General features: G+C 46.8%; 1 protein-coding gene and 1 pseudogene across 2 annotated transcripts in view; one reads left to right on the forward strand and one right to left on the reverse strand.

The window, feature by feature from the left end:
- KCNIP1 (potassium voltage-gated channel interacting protein 1) overlaps window positions 1-22,602 on the forward strand; it is a 73,014-nt gene that overhangs the window by 35,831 nt on the left and 14,581 nt on the right. The window contains exon 1 of one of the 2 annotated variants that reach the window (XM_075543206.1): window positions 16,123-16,150. The exons of the other annotated variant lie outside the window; for it this stretch is intronic. The gene's annotated coding sequence lies outside the window, so the exon portion shown is untranslated. Of the gene's footprint in view, window positions 1-16,122; window positions 16,151-22,602 lie in introns of those variants that run through there. 2 annotated transcript variants of the gene reach the window in all.
- LOC142438911 (THO complex subunit 7 homolog) lies at window positions 11,549-22,326 on the reverse strand (annotated as a pseudogene).

Consider the following 22,602-nt stretch of genomic DNA (forward strand, 5'->3'; position numbering starts at 1 on the left):
AAAAGACTGGAAGTTCAAATCTGGGGGAAAAAAGCCTGGCAATCTACTTAACAACAAAATGAAAAGGCAAAGGCTGATGCTCACGAGATGCACTCTGACATGCCTGGGGCTACTGTGAGTCAGACTGGTCTTTATGGCAACAGGTTTATGATGGAGAACAGTGCACCTTGAAGGATGGAAGGGACTTGCTCAGGTTCACCAGCTGCAAGACGCACAGCAGGGATTCAAGCCCTTCCTGGTGGTGCTCAACTGGGCCACCACCCTGCCCTGCCTGAGCAGCCTGTATAAAGTGGTGCCATCCCAGCCCACTTCTCTCTAACCTAGCTCTATTTTCATTCTTGGCCCCATCACCATGCTTGCGTTTCTGTTCACTGCTTTATCTCCGATGAGGAGAAAAGTATCTGACACCTCGAGGGCTCACCACACTGGTAGCCCCCAATTTAGAATGGGTTTCTTTGCACCAACTCCATTGTAAGTTGGTTCTGATGTAAGTCGGATACTTCCCTTTCCTTATAAAGAGCAACGCCTGAAGCTAAACATCTGCAAGTGAATATGGGAGAATGATGACATCAGCAAGTGATGAGCTACAGCATTGGATGTTGTACACATTACCTACAATCTCACTCACTCTAACCCCCTGCTTTGAGATAACTAGGAATCACAGTGATTCACAATAAGATGGGGGGCCAGGCAGGGGGAGACAGTTGTAAGTGCTGCTTGTCATCATTCAACCATGTCGTAACTCAGGGAGAGCCTGTAATTGGTTGTTGAATGAGTGAATGGTGGTGTGGAAGGGACACTAGACTAACAACTGTCCAAAGAACTGGTCTGTGTTTAATCCTCTACTGCCAGTAATCCAGTGGGTGGCCAGTGGCCTTCTGGTTCCCTCCTGGGCCTCAGTAATCACATCTGAAAAATGAGGGAACAGGATAAAAGCGTCTCTATGGCAGATTCTCCGTGATCCATACAACTTGTCACCAAGAGTGTGTTTGTGTTGAAAGCATGTAAACTGGAAATGCCAGGCTGGTGGGGAGCTTGAAGCAGAGGCGTGCAGGGACTCCCTGAGCTCTTTGGGCTCTCTTGTCCTGCCACCTCAAGCTGGCCCCTGAAAACTTACGAGGCTTAAAAGACTTGCATGGGAAGACATGGTCCATGATGTGTGAGTCAGAGATATAACCATGAAGACTCAGGAGTGGCCAGGGTGGACCCAGACAACTACCCATCGATCCTAGTTTAAGCAGCCACCTTCTTCTCGTCGCCGTCATTGAGACTTCAGGGGTGTCTCATAAAATCTAAAGGTCAATTTCTTCTCTTAAAATTGTAATGATAATATTTTTCCCATAAGCATTTCATATTTTAAAACCATGATAATGTAGTGATAACAATGCCACTAGACATATATAAGCTATAAGTATATGAATGGACTTGGGGCTTGCCTTGAATTCCAGCCCCACTCTAAGAACAATTAGTTCTTATGACGTGGCCCTACTCATTGCTTGCCCTCATGAAGAGATCACTGACGATATGAGCGCAGAGTGTGGTGAAAAAACAAATGGTACCTTCCTATCAGAAAGAACAGCATTCAGGGTCTAAACGTCTGGTCTTGAAGCAAGCAGCCATCTAAGTGAGGTGTCAACTAACCCACATGGGAGAAGTACACCAGTCTATGTGATCCAAGGATTATAAAATAAAATCCAAATCCAAAGGTGGGAATGGCAACCACCCCAACCATCAGAAAGATAGCCAGTGTGACCCTGAACAAAAAGAAGAGGAGGAATTATGTACAAATTGTCTTTAATTTCCCTGTCCTGATCCTCAAAACAACCAATAAAATGCCAGTTAACAAATAAAAATTTTAAAAAGGAGGGAATGGTATCTGAGCTTTAATTGTGGACACCTGGTTTGCAGAAGGCTCTGGATGATGATGGAAACTCAAAATCCACGTGCAGAGTCCTCACGTGGGTTAAGCCTTCATTGTAGCTCCTCTGACCATAGTCCAGGCATGTGAGCAGCCTTGCTATCAGACAGAGAGCAAAGTTTATTATGGCAGATGTAGCTAGGCTGAAATGCAACACCTTATCATTTGATGTCCCTTTGACCCATTTTAAAGTTGTTTCAGTTTTTAATATCTTCTGTGTTCTTTTCTATTAAGGTTTTTCTATGTTTTGTCTGGTCACAGTTGTTGGTTTAGTTTTGCTTTGTTTTCGGGTGGGGGGAGGGATGGGGTGGTTGTGGTTTGCTTCTTGTTTGTGTTTTGCATGATTTTCTGTATATGAAATCCAGAGTAGGTAGATCTGTAGAGACAGTAACTAGATTGATCATTGCCTAGGGGCCTGGCAGGGGAGGATCGTGGGATATTTGGCGCTAACAATAATGAGTACTAGAAGACAATGTTCTGAAATTGATTGGGTGATGATTGCACAAGACTTATTATGATTGGATAGTTAAATTGTATATGTGAAGTATGTGTCAATAAAACTATTAAAAATCAAAGCCATTAAATGATTAAATGAAGTGATGGAAGTAAAGTCTCTGTCAGACCTCTGAGCACAGGTCGTGCTCAGAAAATGCCACCTCTTCTGTCCGAGCAGCATTTTTACGAACACTCTAAGATGGGAATACCTCGCAGGGGCTATGGGCTATGAACAGTGCTTTATAAATCCTAAGGTTCAAACGGTCCTGTGAGCCAGTGGGTCCCATTCTTGACATGTGTGAGGTTTACCACACAGAAGTGCACACCTCAGGGTTCTGCTTCTGGATGGAGTTTCTCTCTAATCAGAGGACAGTCTGTCTCCTCGGTGTTGCTTGAGATCCAGTCAAATGAAACCCTTATCATGTTTCTAGAGCATCGCAATATGCACAGAAGTCTTCTGGCAAAACATCAAGTGAGACAGGAACGAGGGTCTCTTAAAAGAGGGATCCCAAACCCAGGCAGATGGTGTAAATGAGCAATGACAAAGAGCACAGTCCTTTGGTCTCAGTGAAAGGGAGGCGATAGGGAGAGGTGGGGTCTGTGGTTTACTAGAGAGTGCGTGCCCCATTGAAAGTGGACAGCTGCTCTTATACTCCAATCACAGGTGGCATTTGCAACTGTGGTTTCAGTGTGGTCATAGCTTCAACTTTCTAAAGAGAAACCAAAAATCCACCGGTCTGTCCTACTGCGGTGACGGGTATGTTGCTGTGATGCCGGAAGCTCTATCACTGGTATTTCAAATGCCAACAGGGTCACTCAATAAACAGGTTTCAAACAAACCTGTCTAGGAAGAAGTACAGCCAGAGTGCTCTTTAGAGGCAAGTTTGGTCAGACTTTGTCTCACATACTTTGGACATGTCATTGGGGGAGTCCAATCCCTAGAGAAGGGCATCATGCCTGGTAAAGTAGAGGGGCAGCGAAAAAGAAGACCCTTGACAACATGGTCTGACCCAGTGGCTCCAACACAGGAACCATTGTGAGGAGGGCGCAGGCCCGGACAATGCTTCCTTCTGTTGTGCACAGGGTCGCTATAGATCAGAACGGACCTGCCAACAACAAAAATCCATAAGTTTATGTGGAATAATCTGACTGTTAAATTTATCAAAATTCACATTTAAGAGACGTGAGATCTTACTGTATTCTGTGGGTTGCCAGATTGTGATTTCTGAACTGAACGTTCAAACAAGCAGCTTTATATTCTCGAAATCACCCGTGGCAACTGTCTGAGATGGGCGTCCTCAAACTACGGCCCGTGGGCCACATGCGGCCCACCCAGGACATGTATCCGGCCTGTCGGGTATTTTTGCCCCATTTTTTTTACTTCAAAATAAGATATGTGCAGTGTGCATCTGAATTTGTTCATGGTTGTTTTTTTTTTTTAACTATAGTCCAGCCCTCCAATGGGTCTGAGTGACAGTGAACTGGCCCCCTGTTTAAAAAGTTTGAGGAGCCCTGGTCTGAGACCTTAAATTATTAGCTATTTAGCTCCTTGTAGTTCTACACACTTTTCGTACATAATGAGTGTTTACTAAGCACATACTGAGAGCAAAGTGCATGTGAAACATCCTAGAAGGAGTTGGATATGAAAAGTAAAAAAAAAAAAAAAAAAAAGGCACACTACATGGACATGGAAACTGCAACCCCAAAAGGTAGCTTTGAAACCTGCTGAGAAATTGTTAGAGACAGTAAGTGTATTGGGCATTGGCTCAGGGCAAGTAGCCCTGCTCAACAGCAGGGTGAAAGGCTACCCAGCTGACAGTCAATGGCCAAGATGGGTTTCTCCTGCGAGTAGACCCTGTGCAGAGGACTCGGGTCAGGCATGGTGGGAAACCACACTGGTAAAGTAGACTGCTCTCTCGGGGTCTCATCCTCACTGCCGGTCAGAGAAGCTGGGCTTGATCCTGAAGGTTCCTCCACAGCACCCTGGTGGGTGGTTGTCCGTGGCCATCACACCTGTCTGTCCAGTGGCAATTGCTTGCACAACAGAACAAAGCACTGCCTGGTCGGCACCGTCTTGAAGATCACCGCTCTGCTCCGGCCAGGGATCACCTTCCCACACCACATCAGACAACATTGTGCTGTGTTTTCATTGGCAATACTTTCTTCCTAGTCTGTCTTAGTCTGGGAGTTCTGCTGAAACCTGTCCACCACGGGTGAGCCCTGTGCACTTAGAAATGTGGTGAGAAGACTAGGGAGAGAGAGAGAGATAGAGAGACAGAGAGAGAGAGAGAGAGAAAGAAGCATGGTGGCATAGTTTCCAACAACGGAGTCCATGCATGTCAGCACAGAGCGTCAAGGCGACAGACGGGTGGTGGTTCTCAGCAGGGAGAAGGTAGGTTTGGGGTGGGAGGGTGATTCTGACAGAGAACCATCCCTTAGCCACCTCTTTCTCCAGGATTTGGGGTCTGGAGCCCCACCCTGACCCCATGTCCCACGCTTCAGCCCTTGTTTTTTCACTTCACGTCACACAGCAGGAGCCTGCTCCCCCAAACACAGCTTCCTCCTGGGGCAGCAAGCATCTCCTTTGTGGGACGGGGCCATGGGGAGCCCCCCACCCCACCCCGTGGTCTTGATCCTGAAGCTATGCAAAGAGGCAGCAGGGCTTGGGAGCAGCCAGGAGCTTCCTTTTCATGACGGTTTCATTTTACATTTTTATTGGCCCTCCACCGATCGCCGCGGGCTCGTTGACGGGATGTGAGATGCGCTGACATTTCTAGAAATCAATACATGAATAAATCACGAACTTCATAATGTCTGATTTGCTTCTAAATGAGACAGAACTATTATCACCATAAAGTTGCACATAAAATATGCCCAATTGTGATGTATCGGACAGTCTAATCAAAGGCATTTGAGTGAATAACCTTTCCCCAAAAGAAGAAAACAATCAGAGCTGAATAACGTCATTAATAATTCAAGGTGTGTCTGCCGAGGTTTCATTTATTAAGTGCACAGTTAAGAGGCTTCCACGCTGGGTCTTAGAGAGGAAGCTACCTTGCCATCCTCTCCCCGCCTCTGGGCAGGCAGGCGGGGATTCTTAGATAACTGGCCACTGTCTTTGCGTTTAGCAGTTCTTGTTCCAGGTGAGGGTAGCGGCCAATTCCCTTCTCCAGCTAAGAAACGGACCAGAGAAATAACCCCACCTCCACCACCGCCGCCACCACCACACACACACACGCACACGCACACACACGCACGCACGCACACACGCACACACACTGTTTGAGTTCTTGAGGGCAGAGAACATGGAGCCACATAATAACTGGGGGAGCAGAGGCAGGAATTGTGTTCCAGGACTGTCCGTTATGATGTGGATGTCCCGTTCCGTGGCTGCCTGTAGACCCGCTGCCACATACTCTTTCATCCCGAGTCTTAGGTCTGCGGATGTCCACTGAAACGCATAGAGAATGGTAATCGCCACTCCAGCCAGCTAATGGCAATTGGATGCCACTGGACAGAGGCACTTGCAGAACAAGAAGCTCTTCCTCTGTTGAAAAGGAAGTGCATACAATGAACTAGCCTCATCAGAAAATGCATCACCCTGACCTAGGGTCTAGGTCCTAAACAGTGTCTCACAGGAGACCTGTGCAGCACAAGATGGGAATCGCGTGTCTGAGCACCTACTATGTGCCTAGTACTTCCATCCATCTGGGCTCCTTCAGACACAGAGCTACTTGGTGGGTACGTACGATTATAGCTCAGATGAGTCTAATAACCATATGCCTGCTAGGGTCTATGAGATGATTAGATCAATTCCAAAGTCATTAGCATGCTCTCTGAGCCCACCAGGCCAGGCACTTAGTACGAGCAAGCATTGATACTGAGTCTGGACGGAGGATGCTCGCCTGGCCAACCTCTGTGAATTCCCTGTTTGTGATCATTTGCTGAGATGCACTGCACAGAACCTCATCTTCACACTAACCTCAAAAGACAGGTTATTAGATGGGATTCCAGGGGTTAAACCAATCCCATGAGACTGGTTTTAGGAGTGTTGGCACACGAAATTGGCATAAATATACGCCAGAAAAACCAAACCCAATGCTATAGAATTGATTCTGACTCACGAGAACCGCCATGTGTCAGAGTAGAACCGTGCTCCATAGGGTGTCCAATGACTGGTTTGAGGGAAGTAGACTTCCAGGCCTTTCTTCCAAGGCACCTCTGACTCTGCTCAGCCCTTCCAGTTAACTGCAAGGGTGTTAACCTTCTGCACCACTGAGGGACTCCACACCCACACCAAAGCCCAACTCACTGCTAGTGAATGGATGCTGACCCACAGGGACCCTGTAGGACCGAGTAGATCTGCCCCCGTGACTTTCCAAGACTGTAACTCTTGACAGGAGGAGAAAACCTCATCTTTCTTCTGCAGGATGGCTAGTGGTTTTGAAATATTAACCTTGTGGTTAGCAGCCCGATACATAAACCACTATGCCACCAGGGCTCCTGGAGCAAAATCACACAGCAGCTCCTCTAAAACAGCAGCAGGGTGCGATGAAGCGGGGTCTCAGTGGCGGCTCCTGAGCATCACTTTCCAAATGTGTGCCCAAAGCAAGCCCACTACTGGAAGCCATCTAAGCCATCACTTCACTGGTTGCCCTGCTCCCCTGATAGCAGTGAACTACTCTCGCTCAAAAGTTAGGCTGGCCACACTTCACAGGAACTTTGTGTAGAACGATATGAGAAAATCTCTGCTCACCTGAGCCAAGTCCTATTCAGGTAGCATTTTACTGTCCCTTTCCTAGTGGTGCAGTGGTAACCGCCGGGCTGCTACCCACAATGTCAGCATTGAAAATCCCCAGCCGTTCCAGCAGAAAGGTGGGGCTTCTAGTCCCGGGGAGAGGGACCGTCTCTGAGAGCCACCGGGGCAGGTCTGGCCTGTCCTCGAGGACTGCTGTGGCCAGGTGTTTGGGTCTTCCCTCCCTTCAAAGAGCTCGGGGGGGCGTGGTGTGTTAGGCCTGGGGCTGCTCTCTGAGCTGTCATTGCTCCGTCTTAAAATGACACAACTGTTTGCCCCCCAGACATTGCTTTACCCTCCTCCTCCTGGACGGCAATGAATGGTCATATCAGCTCCTCTGTGAAAACGCAAACTGAACAACTGCAGATGCCTCCAAGGCAACTCAGCCTTGGGGCCGCCCGTGTGCATCAGAGTGGAACTGTGCTCCGAAGAGTTTTCAATGCCCAATTTTTTTTGTTAAAAAATAGATGGCCAGGCCTTTCTTCTGAGCCACCTCTGGGTGGACTCGAGGAACACCCACCTTTCAGGGAGCATTTACTGTGTGCAGCAGGCATGGGCTCCTCCTCCCAGCAGAGGAATACGCCCTATAAACTCCTGCAGAGGTCTCCCAGAGCCCTTGCCATGTGCAGCCGTGACCTCTCTTCCAGGCTGAGGGCAGACCCGCTCTTGAGCTGGCTGTCCCTGCGTGCTGGTACTTCAAGGCGGGCTCCAGCAGGCTTCAGAGGGAAGCAGCTGTGATGTTCCAGCTGCTGCACAATGCTGGCTGGGGACAGGCCGGCTGGCGATGGCCTTGGGCTTCCTTTGACTAATTTCACTCTAGATCTGTGAAGGCCAAGGGACTTGTGGAAATCACCAAAAGTTCTTCTCCTGGGGCATTCTTTCCCAGGCAAAACCAAACCAAACCCCACTGCCATCGAGCTGGCTCCTGCGTATCACCACTCTAGCTGGGGTTTCTAAGGCTGTGTGCATATCTTTACACCTCATCTTTCTCTGGTGGCTGGTGGAGTGGCCAGTGGGTTTGAACCATCAACCTGGACTCCGTACTGAAACCCACCGCCATGGCCTCAATCCTGACTCACAGCAGTTGTTATCTGCCTCTGAAAAGTGATAGCAAGACTCAGACATGTCTTCTTTGCACTCAGACCAGGGACTAAATGACTTGGACACACATTTTGCTTACGGGGAGAGGATGCATGAGCATCCCTGATGTGGGTGGGCTTGTTCCATGTTGTGCAACATTATTTTGGGTACCACCTTTCCCCCAGCTCCACCACCTGAATGACTCACAGCCAGACTTTCCTGAAGTCACCATGTTTTTTTCAAACTTGAGGGAAATGTGTGAATGTTACCCTGTTTACAAGGGAGTCTCTGGATGGAGCTCAAGTCCCAGGTGAAAGGTGGGTGCTTTGAATCCACCTGGAAGGAAGGCAGACCTGGTGATCTGCTTCCCCAAGGTCACAGCTATGAACACTCTGGAGAGTGCAGTTCTAGGACTGCATTGTGACCCACGTCCCAATCCGTGTGGCTGAATTTGTGAACTTTGAAAAGGAAGATTATGGTAATCTCATGGCCATTGAGTCCATGCCAACTCACAGTGACCCTCTAGGGCAGGGTGAACAACCCCTGTCTGTTTCCAAGACTGTGACTCTTTACAGGAGTAGAAAGTCCCAACTTCTCTCGGAGAAGCTGCTAGTTTTGAATTGCTAACCTTGTGGATCAATAAACTGCTGACTTCGTAACCACTATGCCACCAGGACTCCTTATGACTATGGTATATATACATGTGTATGTATATATGTATGTATATGCATGTGTGTATTGTATATGTGTACACATACACATGTATGTACAAGTCAACAATACTGTGTTCATCATGTTTAGCATCATAGTGCTGTTACATTTCACTACCACCATTGCTCCCAAGAACTTACAAGGGGTGGTTGGCATTTTCCTAGGCACACACCCCAGCCCTTACGTTCACCAGGAGACCACATTGAAAGACAACCTCATTTGGGGAGAAAGGCCAGAGGAGGGAAGAACACCATAGACTGAAGCATTTCCAGGCATCTGATATTGAACATTTTCCCTCTAATGAAAATAGTAACCACACAGAGAGATTTTTCTTGGCACTGGGTTTTGGGATTTTTGTTTTGTTTTGTGTGTGTGTGTGTGTGTGTGTGTGTGTGTGTGTGTGTGTGTAGAACAATTTCAGGACTGAGGTGTAAATGAATGAGAAATGTATAAATTCAATTTTGCTTAAATGGGGCAGGAAGGCTTCAAGATTAAGAGAACAAATGCTTGGAGCAAAACATGATTTGAGTTTTATTGAACCAAGAAGACTGGGGCCGGGGGGGAGGGATGTCTAGAACGCTCAGAAAATCTCGGCACTGCTGGGACTCATCGTCAGGTTATAAAATTCTGAGCTGATGAGCTGGTGCGCGGAGTGGGCTTCTGACTCACCTCCATGCTGAGCTGCAAGAGCATAACCGACGGCGTGTACCAATGGGACTCGCTTCTTCCCTCTCACTCCAGACGGGTCCCGAGAAGGATCTTTACCACTGATTGTATGGAGGGAGTTGAAAGCAAATCAAACCTGTTCCAAAGGAGAGAAAGGGTCACATTTTCAACTGCCAGCACGCCTTCACTAATAAAGTCTCTAACATAGCCAGCAGACGTAGGCAACATTACCAATGAGCCCACTGGAAACACTGGCAATATGATGGCAAGAGGAAGCACAGCATCCGACGCAGAGATCCTTGTCCTGTACATGGTTTGCGGCTCTGCAATGTCGTGCTCTTTTACATTTCCCTCTGGGTACAGCTGCGACAACAGCCCACAAGTTTTATGGTGTCATATTTTCATTATCATTTAGTTTAAAATATCTTCTGATTTCTACCAGGGCTTCTTCTTTGATACGCGGCTGACGTAAAGAGGCAGTGCTTAATCTGCTAGCATTTGGGAAGTTTCTAGTTTGGGGGTTGGTTTTGTGCTAATAATTTCTTGCTTAATTCCACTGTGGACGGAAAACATTGTGAATAATTACAGTTCTCTGGACTCTGCTGAGCAGATGGCCCAGAAGCTGATCCATTTTGGGAAATGTGCTATATGCTTGGAAAAGAGTGTGTGCATCCTCTGCCGCCTGGGTAGCAACCACTTGTCCTAGCATCAACTCCGCCTCAGGAAAGCCCCTGTGTGCCAGAGCAGAACCCTGCGCATACCCTTTCCATGGCTGATTTTTTGGAAAAACCAATTGTCAGGCCTGTCTTCAAAGGGCCTCCAGGTGGACTACCAACTTTTCCATTACTAGCCAAATATTTCAACCATTTGCAAACTACCTCCACGGTTTTGGGCACAGTGGACACGACAAGGAGGCCAAGTGTGTTGATTATGTGGTATAGATCTTCTATACTTGACTTTGCTCATTTTGTCTGTTACAGAGAGGTATTTTAAAATCTAAAACGATGTGGCTCTGTCTATCCTTTCCTTTATTTCTGTCAGCCTTTACCTTTCATATATTTTCAAGCTATCTTACTAAACCCAAAATTGACTTGCTCACTGTCATCAAGCCAACTTCAACTCGCAGTAGAACTGCCCCTGTGGATCTCTGAGGCTGTACATCTTTATGGGAGCAGCTAGCCTCCTCTTCCTCCTGAAGAGGGGCTGACGGGTTTGAACTGCCAATGTTGAGGTTAGCAGCCCAACAAGTAACCCATACACCACCAGGGCACTAATTGAGCCTTTTATGTTATGGAAACTCCCCTTGTATCTCCAGCAAAACATCTCACCTCTTTTATCTGATGTTAAGAGAGCCATGGCCCTGTTCTTCATTGGTTTCCATGATGCTCATTTCCCATCCGCTTACTTCCACTTGTTCTGCGCATTTTTACTTGCAAGAGGTATTCAGTCACAGTCTGGTTTCCCGTCTCTTACTGGAGGTTTTTAGCCCTCTTACAGGACGTTCCCTAGGTGTGGTGCTCTTTGTGTTCACCCAGAATAGAGTTTGTAGGATCCTTAAATCGGAGGCTTGATTTAAGAGTCATCCTCACCCATTTTTCAAAGCTCACTTACTGCCTCAGCACCATTTTCCTCTTCTCTTTTTGGAATTCCAATTGCACATTTATTGGAGCCTTTCTGCCTGCATTAATTAGTCTGTGTCCTTTCTATTGGCGTCTCTGAAGCCGCCTTTGTTTGATTTACTCTTTTTCTTTTCTTTTTCCTGCTTGAAAACAACTTATTGATCATTTTGGGACTGAAAACGAATTTAGATAAAAAGCAAGTCTGTACTGAAGTCATTTTCTGCTGTGTGTAGAAATGCAAATAAAATGTACATTGCTTTTAAACTAAAGTATTTCACTACAGAAATTTTTAAGTATCTCAAAGAACACAAACATTTCTATACACACTAAGATTGTATAGCTATTCGGGATTCTGGGGATGGTGCGAGATTGGCTGGTCTGCGGCTTAGGCTCTGTTTCCATGCTTGCTTCTTGAGCTTTTCTACTTCTGAGAGGTTTTCATCATTTCCCAGCATTTGCTGAAATGCGTGGATGGTACTTGGAAGCTTCAGTTCCAGCTTATCTTCAACACTTGCTTTGCTATGTGAACGATGCTCTAATTCTCTGCCCAGAGCCTCTGTTTAGCTCCATTAACGTTTCAGGCCTGTTTGGATGAAGCTGGATGACTTTTGCTAAAGCATCATACTCTTGGGTTTTGTTTTTTTTTCGTATTCATTTTGCTGGAATAATTTGCTTTCTGCACGTCACCATTTCTTCTCCAAGGGCTCCAGCGATGTACATTCTATTTCTTTGTAAATTTTTCATATCGTATACCAGCAAGGTTTTACCCATTGAAAATTCACACAGTGCCAGGGTGCTCTGCCTACGTTGGTCCTGGCTACATCCCTCCGCCTGGGATCCAGAGTTGCACCATTTAATGAAATTTTTCAAGAGCAGATTAATTCTTCGTTCATCTCCAGCGCCATCTCTGTCGATGAGGAGACGCTTCGGTACCACTTTGTCTCATCAGGGACCCAGTTCCCCAGAGGAGCCGGAACTGGTTTGATTTACTCTTGAATCCATGTATCGAGTTGCTAATTTCAAATGGCGGATTTCTGAACTCTGGCCTTCTTTATGGGCTTTTTGGAAAGTAGATTCCAGTTGTGTGGTGGTGTTCTCTTTCCCTCATCCTCCACCCCCCTTTCTATATCTTTCCCTTCTGTTTCTCTGACGGGGAATCGTGTTCATGGTTATTTTAAAGCCCATGCTTTAGGGTTTGGATCATTGGCAGACCTGGTAGTATATCCCCTTTTTCCTCTTTGTCTTATCTTTTAACATCTGGACAACGTAGTTGAGTGGTAGACATTAGTATTAAAAAATATATAGGGCATTTATAAATTAAATTCAAACAGAGACTCTGCTGTTGGGGGCTAGAAATCAATCTTTCTAAATTGCCCTTCGTCCGAAGTACAGTCTTTTAGAGGTCAGATTGAAATCCCATACATTTACCAGGAATTCTTGTCCTGAGAAGATCCTGAAGTCGATAGCTATCCTCTCAGTTCTTAGAGCCTACCAAGATCTCCATTTGACTCAGCAACCTTTGGGCTGTGGCTTTTGTTTAGTTCTTGCTAATCTCTGTCACTTATGGATTAGCATACACATCCTGCGCTATGGGGTTAATTTCTCCATGCTTCCCTTTGTTTGTGTGAATCTTGGATGGCTTAGCCTTAGCAGGACCAATGCCCAACTTTTCCCTCCTTGGTCTCTTAAGGTTCCAAAAGCTTTGCTAACGTTCTTTGCTTTTAGAAGAACCTTCTTGTTGTTCTGCTTCTTGACCTCCTCTCCCGTGCCAACATGTGAGTCAGCACATGCGCTGCCAGGTGAAAGGCATCGCCGACTGTCAGACTAACCACCCAGCTGTTCTTCTCTCCGGGATCGTGACTTCTCAGGGGGTGGCTACGTTGGTCGTTCCTGAGACTTCGGACAGATGATTTGTCTGGTCTTCCTATCCTGGTTCTTCTCTCAGGAGCGCTCATCATTCCTGGAAGCAGAGCTTCTGTCATGGTCCTTCCGGCTTCTGTGCTTTTCATGGGCTCTTCCATTGACCCCTTTTTCTTCCAGACTCACATAAATTGTTCCCTGACATCCCCCCTGTAGCCTCCTGCTGTCCAGGCAGCATTCAGTGAGGGTTTCCTCCTCTCGTGGTCTCGGCCATGTTGACACAGCCCTGGGTGATTTGTCAATGCAGCGGTCCAGACTAGCAGCCCACTTTTCTCTGTGCTGGACCCATGGCGCCAATCAATACCACATCATTAGCTATCTCTTAACTCTAACTCTCTTCAAAACATAAAAATGTCTGGCCTCCGGGTGTACATTGCTGCTTGACACCAACAGACTGAATAACGGCTGTTCCCTTTCATGGGCATTTGCTCTCCAGTTTCAGTCCCCACCACTCGGTGTTGAAAGCCCCATCCCCTGCACTCATTTAAATCACTGCCAATGACTCTAGGCACCAGAGGCTATATGGGAGTGCCTCCCTGTCAGTTTATGAGCTCCAAGTGAACAGAGAGCATACCTTTGGTTCTCTGTTCCAGTATCTGTCAGCACAGGCCAAAGGAGGTCCATCCAAATTCCTATGACAATCCTATCATATCAGGGAGTTGGATGGGGCAATTAAATGGTTACAGTTGTTCTTGTTCCAAAGGTAAGACCCTCAAACTCACTGCCATAGTGACCCTTATAGGACAGGCTAGAACTGCCCCTGTGGGTTCCCAAAACTGTCACTCTTTATAGGAGTAGAAAGTCTTGTCTTTCTCCCACAGAGCAGCTGGTGCTTTTGAACCGCTGACCTTAAGGTTAGTAGTCCAACTTTTAACCACTATGCAACCAGGGTGTACAGTTGTGGTTAATAAACCTGAAAAAAATATCATCACTGGCATCGAATCTATGCTGGCCCATAGCAACACTACAGGACAGGGGTTCTCAACCTTCCTAATGCCTTGAGCCTTTATACAGTTCATGTTGTGGTGACCCCCAACCATAAAAATATTTTTGTTGCTACTTTATAACTGTAATTTTGCTACTATTATGAATCGGGCGACCCCTGTGAAAGGGTCGGTCATTCGATCCCTCAAAGGGGTCATGACCCACAGGTTGAGAACCTCTAGGAAAAGGTAGAGCCCTGCCTGTGGGTTTCAAGAACGTAATGGTTTACAGAAGTAGAAAGCCTCATCTTTCTACTACAGAGTGGCTGGTGGTTTCAGACTGGTAACCTTGCAGTTAGAAGTCCAACTCAACCACTACACCACCAAGGCTCCAATTGCTGCTATTAGTTGCGATTAAATGAGTCCCAGGTCTCAGTGACCTGATGTGCAGCAGGATGAGATGTGGCCTGGCCCTGTGCCATCTTCCTAGACATCCACAGATCCAAGTGCGTTGTTGCAGGTACTGCGTCCATCCAGTTCCTGGAGAGGGTCCCTCATTTTTGATGCATATACTAATTCTTACCATAAAACTCGGGTCAGGGGCCAAAAGCAGAGACCCTTGCAGGGATACCCATATATACTCTCTATCACTGTCAAGAGTCACCCGAAAATAAGCCCTTCCATCTGGTACTGGGGAGAGTGGCTAAAACACATGCAAGGCAGTGGCTGACCTGCCTACACACTCCTGATCGGGGTGCTGGTAAGGAAGGACAAGAGGAGATTCTAACAACGGTGCACAGAGGAAACCCAGGCTGTGCAGCAAGTAGCCTTGAACGGGCCTGCAGGAAAGTTCCTGAGGTCGCACTCAGGTTCCCAGGTCTGCTTTTTTATTTCATTTTATCTTGGGTCACAGGTTCTATAGTCGACAGCATAAAGGATCAGCCTGTGTCCACTCTGCCCACGTGGCCTGTTGTGCCAATTATTTCACACAACGGCCCTTTGCATTGTCTGCATCTGTGTTGTTTTACAAGCTCTTAGAGAGAAGAGAGGGGCCAGCACCTGTGGGTGTTGTAGGCCATCAGATTGTGAGCTCCGAGAGAGCAGCGAGCAAAACTCTGTTAGCCACCAGTATGTGCATGCTGTGTTCGGCTCCTGTCAAGTTGGTCTGACTCGTCAGGGGGCCCCTTGCTCAACCAATGGGGCATCACTCTCTCCTGAATGGTCTCTGCGACAGTCGGTTCATTGTGGCAGCCTTGTATATGTGACTGCCTTCCAAACGAGAAGGCTCAGCCTCCAGCACTGTGGCGGACAAGATTCTGCTGTGATCCACAGGGGTTTTGCTAGCGAGGTTTCAGAAAGAGATTGCCTGGCCTTTCTTCCTGGTCTGTCTCAGTTTGGAAGTTCCGCTCAAGTCTGTCCACCATTGCTGCCCTGCTGGCATTTGAAATATGGCGGCATAACGTCCAGCATCATTTGTTCGCACACCACAGCACAACCAGCTCGCAGATGGGTGGTGAACGGTATGCATAGTTCATAGTTTCATGGACAATTGGTTGAAGGAGTAACTAAGCCCTGAAGATATTCCACCTCTAACCTCAAGCTAGCAGGGAGGGCTCCCGGGGGTCTCCTCCTGGTTCCTGGTGGAGGGTATCTTCAAATCAAGCACCCACTATTTCCAAGGACCCATCCGCATCGTGCATCTGCCACCACGCCCCATTCCATCTCTCCTCAGGCCGCATGGCTGCATGGCTGAGGCATGCTCCGTGAGCCGATGCTGGGAGCCATGGGCCCCGGGGGGCCACCCCATTGCTCTTGCCTGCTCCAGCCATGGGAAGAGGACAGGGAGAAGGTCCGTTCCAGCTCTGCTAATGGGAAGGCCTGTGTGGAGCTGGACAGGCCCACTTCAGAGCAGCATTTTCATGGAAAATAGAAGTGTGTGTTGCTTTTTTGATGAACGGATTTGGTAAAATGTCTTCTTACTTTTTCCTAGACATCGCCTGGTGGTTTTACCAGTATCAGAGAGGTAAAAATTATAGTTTAAACTAACTTGACTACGTTTCTCTCCAAAGAAGAGCTTCTTCGCTACGTTTGTGTTTTGTGATTCATCCTTCGCTCCCCAGCTCTTTGGGCCCCTTTTTAGCATGCACCAGCTATTGCGAGATGATTGCAAATATTCTTTCAGAGGTGTCAGAGGAAGGGTTTTACTCTGCCCTACAGCCCGCCACTCTAAAACCTGGAATGTTTCCTCCTCGTGGGCAATAAGGCATATGGCACAGATCAAAGTCAAGCCATGTCTCGAGGGTGGTAACTTTTCAGATCAAATGAACTGAATGTCATTGTTCTCCGGTTTCCCCTCAGCCTTGACTTCCTAACGTAATCTGTATTGTCAAAGGTAGGTTTTCTTATTGTGTTATCTCTTCTTTAAAAACACATATTCATTTTCCCGTTATCAGTTTCAAATGCTTGGTGAACCCAAAGAGAATGTGTGTACATTATCAGATGTGTAAGACCAGGTTTTTGAGAGAAACAAAACCAGTGACCCTTGTATGTTAAGAAGATCTTTCTATCACGAAAGCAGCCCTGCCCAGTCCGACTCAAGTCCATGGGTCAGATGCTGGCCCGAGACTCTCAGACCACTCTGCTGCCAGCACATGACACACACAGGAAGGCCAAGTGGAAGCTGGGGGATCACAGGTCTGTGCATCCAGAGTCACGTGAATCCAAGGTCCACAGGAACATGGCAGGGCACTGATAGGTCCCAGGGTCAGCAGGCCACATGGGCCACTGGCCCCAGATGTGAGACACAGGACACAGACATTCTCCACAGCATCTCTCCAAAAAAGACCACCCTCCAAGGAGGTGTCACCAGTCTCTGACCTGATCAGCAGGTTGGACTCCACCCCTACCTTCCCACAGATACATCACATTGACATGAAATCTAACCATCACATATAGTGAAAGAGTGTGCAAGGTAGACAGGTAGGCTGGCTGGCATGAGGTAGAAGACAGAAGATGGGTAGGAGAGTAAGGAAGCATCGATCCAGAACCAAACCCTGATGCCTATAGGGTGAGGCAGACGGCATCAGTTCATTGAATGAAGCAAGTGTGGACAGCAGGGGGCACCATGGACTGTGGCTGCCCAGAGGGAGAAGCCACTGCTCAACTCTGGTGGACTTGACACCCCATGGGAATTTGAGACACGTTGCCAGATAATCTCATGGTCCCAGAGAAATCAGAAATCCGAACTTTAGGCCAAGCTCTCCTGCTTAAACATTAGCAACCACGGCAGGGAAGTCAAAAGGCAATTCAACTGGGATTTCCTAATATATATTATACACATGTCTATTCCAAACAAAATGTGCTGAACGTTTCCCTGGGGTCAAAGGATGGCTGCAGTCAAGGTCTCTCGGTAATACGCTGTCTTGGTGTCATCAGGGTGTCTTCAAAAATAAAAATGTCCAATCCAAACAGTGGTTTCCGAGGGCCTCTGCTGGGTCAGTTCCACTCGAGCCAGAGGCGTCAGCTCAGACGGGTAGGTCACTGTGGAAGTTCTCTCCAAAGGGAAAGCTTGATAAAAGTTCTCAAAGGACACAGGACAATCACTGGGGCTTCCCATGAAGAAGGCTGGTGAAAATGAAAACTGAATCTGGTGAGAAAAAAAACAGAACAGTTGTGCCAAGAATGTGTTTTCCCATCATAACAAGGCGCCAGTCCATTCTTCCAGGATTTCCTTGGGAAAACTTACCCATCCACCCTCCACCCCATGCTCAAGAATAGTTTTTTAAAACACACAATCTAAGTCCCCCAAGGATGCCCACACTGCCATGTTGTCACAGTGTAAATCAAAGCACAAACTTCTCCAGGGAAAGGTTAGAGAGATCGAATCACTGTCTTCAGAAGTGTAGAGACCTAGAACATAGGTTCCCAAACTTATTTGGCCCACCACTCTCTTTTCAGGGAAAAAAAAATTGCTCAGCCTTTCCCTGGAAATTATAATGGGTTGTACTATGTAGCCCATAACCCAGGATAAAGTGTAGGTATCTTGTTTCTGCAGCACCGCAGGATTGTGCCAGCTACTGGGACAGCAGCACCCACTTTAGCAGCGGTTCTCAACCTGTGGGTCGCCACCCCTTTGGGGGTTGAATGGCCCTTTCACAGGGATCACCCGATTCATCACAGTAGTAAAATGACAGTTATAAAGTAGCAACGAAGATAATGTTATGGTTGAGGGGTCACCACAACATGAGGAACTGTAGTAAAGGGTGGCAGCATTAGGAAGTTTGAGAACCACTGCACCTTAGAAAACTGAATTACAGATAGACGAGACGTTGAGAATAGCTTCACATTGTGATATTTTTGCTTAATAAAGTTTTCAAAGACTTTATAGCAATATTTTTACTTATTCTAATAATTCCAAAAGAAAAATAAAAGACTGAACAGTCCAAGAAGCCCCTCTTTCTTTGGGGTTCGTGTAGAGAAAGGGCTGCCATTTTGTAAACTCGGAAGTAGACAGAGGGGTACACAGTCCAACCCAGAGCACCCATGATGGAAAAACTACTTTGTAGTCAGGGAGCAGAAGAAGATGGAGGCCATGGATTTCATAAAGTAGACATTGTCACCAGGAGAAGCCCAAAGACTTGGCTTCTCCAACCTCATAGACTCCAAGATGCAGAGTTGGTTAGGCACAAGACTTCTGCAGGGCTGGTCACAAACCAATCGGCTACCTGTGCTTGAGGAAAGCGAAAGCCATTAGGATGGGCTTATGGAAGCCCAATCTGAGAAAAGGAGGCAACACTGACAGGAATCTAGGTCCAGCTCTATCACTGGCTGGCTATGTGGCTGGTGCCTGTGGCAAAGCCAGTGAGTGGCTGAGTTTGGAAGAGGTGCAGAAAAGGCAGGAAGCCTCAGACAGAGCAGACAACAAATCATAATCGGGTGCATTTATTTCCATGAGCTGGCCTAAAGTTTTTGTCACACACTCAGAAGAACCTGTGACTACAAAACATTCTCAAAATTAATTAGAAAACACACACACACATCTCATTGCCAACGAGTCAATTCTGACTCATAGCGACAAACCAACTACTACTTAGTTTGAATCACCTGTTGCAGCCTCCCATTCAGCCTGCGGATTTCCTACTTCTCAGCGTCGACAATTGACTCTCCCTTCTTGGAAGGACTACCCCAGTGGTAAAGGCTGTCTGCCTTTTGGAGGTGCTTGCAGTTAGAAACTCACTGTATCTGCTTGGGCTTCCATCTTCCTAAAGGATGGGACGGGCAATGGCCTCTGCTCCTCACTGCCCATCACATGCAGGTTGTCAGGAAACAGCAGGCATAAGGACAGGAGTCTACAGATTGCAAGTACTTGACACACAGAAGACGGGACGAATGACTGTGCTCCGATCCCGCCATGATCACATAGTGTCACACCTCTAAGGTCACGCTGATCACTCTCACCCAAACTCAATCTGACCTTGTAGCGAGCAACATTGGCCTTGGCAATGCTTAGCAAACCTAAGAAGAAGCTGCGGACTCCACTTGTTAATTCTGCTTCCCTCTCCTCCAGCCAGAGGCATGAACCACATTTCTTCCTTTTCTGGGACCCTCTCCACAGGACCCAGGGGACCCCTGGGAAATAACAGTCAAACCAAACTCCCTGCCGTCGAGTTGATGCTGCCTCCTAGCAACCGAATGGGAAAGGGTAGAACTGTCGCTATGGATTTCTGAGACTGTAACTGTTTACAGGAGTAGAAAGTCTTGTCTTTCAGGAGGGTCACACGAACCCCTATAACCCTGTCCAGCATTCTTCCAGGAGAGAGGTGTCATGGCCAGAACTAGGAGCCATAGAAGGAAAGGGAAGGAAGAACTGGAGGGGAAGAAGCCGGCCCACACCCTAAGATTTCCACAGTTGTCCTCGGTTGTAGGCATTTCACAGCAAGTCACGACACATGAGGATCACGGCCATCTTGTTGATCAAGAGGAAGAGCTCAAAACAGAATAAAACCTAGCTCAGGCTAGCGAGGGAAAGTATTATTTCAGGAAATTTCACTCCAAAATATTTTATATCAAATTCTACTTGAGAACCACTAGGTTAAGTCCCAACATCCACTTGGGGGCCACCTCCTGGCATGCTGAGCTCCAGAGACGTGGATTCCCTTCCGCGCCTGCTGTTACCACAATGAGAAGAGCAAGAGAAAATCCAAACAAAAACCGGTGTGGCGGTCAATCCTCAAGCACTCTGCGATGACTGAGTCTGTTAGGTTGGGACATTGATCCTGGTGCCCAGACTGCAAACAAATCGTTTATTAATAAAGGCCAGTCCCAGCTTAATGAAGTGAGTTTAATATTTGATATTTCAATGATTACTTAGTACATTTTTAATAAGGGGATAGCAAGCAAGTGCTGGTTCGGAATCAGAAGGATGCTCTCAAATGTCTGCAAAGAGACTCATTATGCTGAGCATGTGAGGAAGTCAGCCCCGACAGCGTTAATAGAAACAAAACACTCCTGTGCTGTATCTTCTATACTTCTGGACAAGGCCAAGGAACATATACTAGGCGCTTTCATTTCTCCTGAAAATATATTGTCAGGCTGTCAACCACAAGGTCAGCTGTTCAAACCCACCAGCTACTCTGCAGGGAAAAATATGAAGATTTACAGCCTGAGAAACCCACACAGGCAGGTCTACTGTGTCCTATACAGTCATATGAGACAGAATGGACTCAGTGGCAGTGCGTTTGGTGGGGTGGTTTGTTCTTGTTCGGGTTCCCCTCTTCTTCCACAGCTAAATGGGATTTTGATCTTGTTTTTGTTTTGTTTTAGCAGAAGTGCTATTGGATCCAATATGAGGAGATTTCAAACCAACAACTGACTTCTATTTTTAAACTGGTTCAAAGTATAAGTAACCATGTATGCAAATTTTCTGAATTAGACTTTTGTGGATTTTCTTTTTTTTTTGAGACTGGGCCTTTTCATTTACATTGAAACACTACAATTCAGATCCTTTAGATAATTTCTACTTGTTAATAACAAACATTGCAATAATTAAAGGCTGTAAGAAATATGAAAACACTGCCCACTTGCAGCACTGTCGTATAAATAGGATATCTTCTTTATCCTCCCGGATAAGATGAAATCCATGCGGCCCAGCACATAAGAAAGATGACAATGCAGAATTGTTTTCAAGTATTCACCCGCACCCTCGGAGCCTTACCTGATCAACTTCTCAAGAATTAACTTTTGTTTAATGTCCTAAATATAAAGCTTTAGATGATTAAGAGCCTGTAGATGTATACTATTCTCTAAAAAACAGTAGGTATAGAAGATACCAAATTTAGTTTGGTGATTTCCCTTTTTGTTAGGATTAAAGAATCCCAAGAAAAGATGGCGATGGCAGAGGCAATCTAACACAAAGAGACCAACAGGCACCAATGCGCGAAATGCAGTGTATCTACAGTACACCCATCCCGGCGCTCTCAGATGTAGGACTAAGCTGCCCTCACTCTGGGGACCGGAAGTGATGTTGGCGGTGCCTAGGAGCCTGCCCATCCCTTCACGCTTCTTATCAAGCTCTTTCACGATCTGTACTGGGATATGTCTGCGTGATGGCAACAGTCTGGGGATGGATACAATTGATTCTTGATTGGAGTAGATTTATCGAAAGAATTCTGGCCAGACCCCAGAGGGAAACGCCCACTGACCCTTCTGTGCAGGGGAGATGTGGAAAGTTCCACTTACAGGGATTTGGGGATCCTTCAGTAGGACATGGGCCTATTTCTCACTTTCTTGATGGACGCTTAGTATCTGATTATTGCAAAACTACACTACATTGCCATACATAGATGGGACAACAGTTAAACTTCTACTGAGAGCAGCTCTTTTTCTGAAAATCCTTCAAATGCATCAGAATCTTTCTTTACATAAAGTAGAGGCTCCTAAGCCTGTTACTGCGGGATTTCTAGTAGACATTACAAAAGCAGGCACTCAAATGTATGCAGATGTTTTTAAGTAGTGTTAGCCTTCCCCAGGTTGGCTCGGATGGTGATAATTTGTGGTTTGGGCTTTTGTTGCTGTTGCTATTTGGGTTGTCCTGGTTGGATTTTCACTAGATTTATTTCCCTTTGTTGTTCAGGGGATATCCATCATCCTTTCTCACTTACCTGTGTCCCTGGAATATTCTGAAGCTTCCAGGGGCAGCATGCTCAAAGAAGTTATTTTGAAAGGAGGGTGGTGTCTTCCTGTGGACTCCTTTTTAGCTCTGGTCCCTCCCTCTCTGGTGACACATCAAGAGTCATGGGGTGGGCTGCTGACGGTGAGAGAGCATGTAACTGACCAGGAGGTGGGGCTCAGGGGGAAAGGCCATCTTCAGCGTGAGCCTGCCCACAGCCCTGTGCCACAGGTCCTGACACCAGCTCATTGACAGCCAGGACTGTGGTCTGAGCCCCGTGAGGCATCTGCTCCAATGCCATCTCCTCT

Source organism: Tenrec ecaudatus, chromosome 2 (assembly GCF_050624435.1).
Source record: "Tenrec ecaudatus isolate mTenEca1 chromosome 2, mTenEca1.hap1, whole genome shotgun sequence".
In the NCBI taxonomy this organism is placed as follows: Eukaryota; Metazoa; Chordata; class Mammalia; order Afrosoricida; family Tenrecidae; genus Tenrec; species Tenrec ecaudatus.